Raw genomic sequence first — 3,585 nt, forward strand, 5'->3', positions numbered from 1 at the left:
ATATAAAATATGTATGATGACTTATATGTAAATTCCAATGATAAACATTAATTAATACATAGCCTGATAAGTGAAAATTAAGATGATAATTAATCTATTATTACAAGTTAAAATTCATGTATAAAGAGACTATTACCTTCTAATACGTTGTTGTGGATGCATAAAAAAAAAGAACTAACTATATACAAAAAAAAAAGAGAGACTATAGTCCATAAAGAACAAAAATTACAAATGATCACGTTTGGAACTAAACTTGCTATACATGTGAATATACAAATCGTTTTCTAGCTAGATCCTTTTTTTCTCTAAAAGTGAATAAATATTACAAATTGTTTAGATTTTTCTATTCTAAATATATAGTGAGTTAGTTATAAAATTAGTAGCGATTATCAAAGACAAAGGCTTCTCTTCTGACTGTGCTCGTTGGAGCATCAAGCCTCATTGGCCGTCGTTTCATTGAGAGTATTATTGTAATAGCTAGCTTAGGGTTAGGCTAGAAATAATTGAGAATCACTCATTTGGACTTAGATTATTTTGATAGTATATGTTACAAATTGAAAGTGTAAAACTCTTATGAGAATGTGCCTATGGCCAATGTTGCTATGCAATGTTGATGAGATTGTTTGCTTGGCGTTATCTTAGATTACTTTGTGCTTGAGGAACCATTCCTTTTGTGTGTTTTCTAAAAGTTTCACTTTTGTTAAGGTTAGTGAGACTCGAACTTCTTGATTACTTGAATTTTTTCGAGCATGATTTAGAAGTTTGCATAAATGATTACAAACTACCTATTAGTACATTACTTAAGGCGAATCAATAATGATTGTGGCTGGACTTCTCTTTTCATCTATCAATCTCGTTTATGAATGCTATGATGGTCAGGCATAGCCGAAACTCTTTCGTAGGCAGCTCTCGAGGCAGTGGCTTGAAACTAATCTCCCGCAGGGTGAGCGCAGCGCGTATTAAGACATATATACATTATTTTGAGTCAAATCGAGTTGATTATGTGACTCTTTTTTCTCTTAAAGTTATGATATATGTATTCTTTCATTACTTGACATGACATATTTAATAATAAAATCTATGTCGCACTTGATTAATTATAGAAGTGGGGTCTAGTGGATCACATAATTTAATTGTAATTAATTGTCTTAGTTAGACAGTTAGTTGTGATAAGTTAGAGGAGGTTATTAGCTAATTAAAGTCAATTAGCTTAGTCTATATGTATATATATATATAGGTGTAAATAGCTTAGTACAATTGAAATTGGTTCTTCTTACTTTAAAGTGATAAAAAATAGTTGTGTGACTTTATTGTTATATGGGTAAAATTCAATAATTATACGTGAAATTGATATTTTGAAAGACATTTTTAAGGCGAGTTTTGAAGTGGGGTGTACAAAAAATGTTTCAAGGTGCAAATAAAAAATGTAGATTTATAAGGCGTATGTTCTAGAATTTGCACGAGGCGTAAGTCTTGGCCTCTTGGGCATAAAAATGTATGCTTTCGGGCGTTAAATTTGATTTTTATTATTTAAAAAATACTCTTTCTATAAATCATGTTTTTTATTGTTAGTTAATGATGTTTATACTTTTATTTATTTTTATGATGTTTATACTTTATGTTATCATATATGCTAGTAATTTTTCTTAAAATTTGTAAAAGAAGACAACACTCACAGAAAGTGACCTTGTCATAGATAATTTTTTTAGATAATCACGCTTGATCCTTCTCCTACTTTGTAAGGTATTAACAATAATCAATGCAAATATTAATTGATGGTGAAAAATACTAGTAAATGTGCTTATCAATGATGATTTTATTTAAACATTATCACATCTATTATCAATTTTTGTGTTGTTATATTTCTCAAATAATAATTATAATATTTTTTCTATATTATCAATGATCTATTTGCAGAATTATTGAAAATATTACTTTCGCTTATTTTCTTAATAATAAAATTATAAAATTGAAGATACATCTTATATATCCAGAAAACTTACGTCTTACCCCATATTGAGTAAAACAGCTCGTCTCACGCCCCCACCTTTAAAAACACTGAATGAAATTAATCCTCTAATTTCATGTGATCCTAAAGTTGTAAACTGCAGTGGAAAGTGTATAAATGTTGCCATGTTTCCATGTCTAGAACTTTGTGGCTTGTTTGTGGTCCTATATATAGATGGTATGGTTCATCATACTTTGGGAGATGAAGTGATTGTACAATACTAGTCAAGTTTTAATTGTACAAAAATGAATAAAATGGAAAATCTTGATTGTCTACTTCTTTTCCTCGTTTTTTTCCTCTACATTTGTAAGTGTAACTTTCATACATCCTTGTTACTTTTGGAAATTTGTTAATAAAGTAGCTAAAAAAGAGAGATACTTTTTTGAAAAATCCTAGAAATATTAGGACTTGAAAATGACACACTTGAGGAATATGATGAAAATAATAATTGTGATATATATTCAACTATTTATTTTAATGTAGATATAGTTGTCACTTGTAACTTGTCACTTGTGGAGTTCCTATCACACTTGTCAGTATCGTGTATGTTTGGTAAGAAGGAAAAAAATATGTTCTTAATTAAAAGTATTTGTATATAATTTAAGATAACGTTTTGAGGATGAAAGGAGGGTCTTGGAGGGTAGGGGTGGGGTGAGAAAACTTACTTTCTCTTAGATAAGAGGGATTGCTCGTAATAAGCGTGAGAGATAAATGTATGCATTTTAATTGTAAGGATGAGTAATTAAATTTTGATATATTCTTAAAAACTAAATTTTAAGTCTGATTTAACTTCAAAAATTAGTTTATTAAGTGAGCACTCAAAGGTAGGGTATTTTACATATTTTTACAGAATTTTTATAGTGTATGAGAAAAATATATACATTTCGATTAGGATCTTACTTTAGGGTTACGATTATGCCATATATTTATTTTTCATTCCATCGAAAATTAATGTCACTGTATAGACGTATATCTGGCAAATATGAATATTCCTTTGATGTTACCATCTTTACCACAACGAGTTTGGCTATTCATCAAATTATTTAGTGGATTAATTATATTTCACTCAAGGATCATTCAACAACATATAAAAAGAAAACAATATATTCTATCAACCAATTAAAATTTGATTTAGTACATTACTTTAATAATAGAGAGGAGGTACAACACTAACCAACATACACAATAATCATTCAAAAATTGAAATTATTAATCTCTTTCATGTTATCTTTGGTTTTTTTTTTCAAACAAAAGGAAATAGTGATGATCAAGTAGTACTATCATTATCTTTATCAAATTTCTAATGTATATGGATTATGGTGAAGTTGTAAGACTACTTTATTCTTAATCGGGAAAATGCATAAGTACCCCCAGCCTATGCCCAAAATCTCTGAGACATGCCTAACCTTCACTAAGGTCCTATTACCCCCCCGAACTTCTTTTATATATAATTTTTTCCCCCTTTTTGGCCTATGTGGCACTATCTTGTGGGCCCATCGCGTGTTGACAATTTTTTCAAGGATAGTGCCACATAGGCCGAAAAGGGGTAGAAAATTAATTAAAAAATAAGTTCGGGG

This window comes from Solanum tuberosum, unplaced genomic scaffold (assembly GCF_000226075.1).
Source record: "Solanum tuberosum cultivar DM 1-3 516 R44 unplaced genomic scaffold, SolTub_3.0 scf00322, whole genome shotgun sequence".
NCBI lineage: Eukaryota > Viridiplantae > Streptophyta > Magnoliopsida > Solanales > Solanaceae > Solanum > Solanum tuberosum.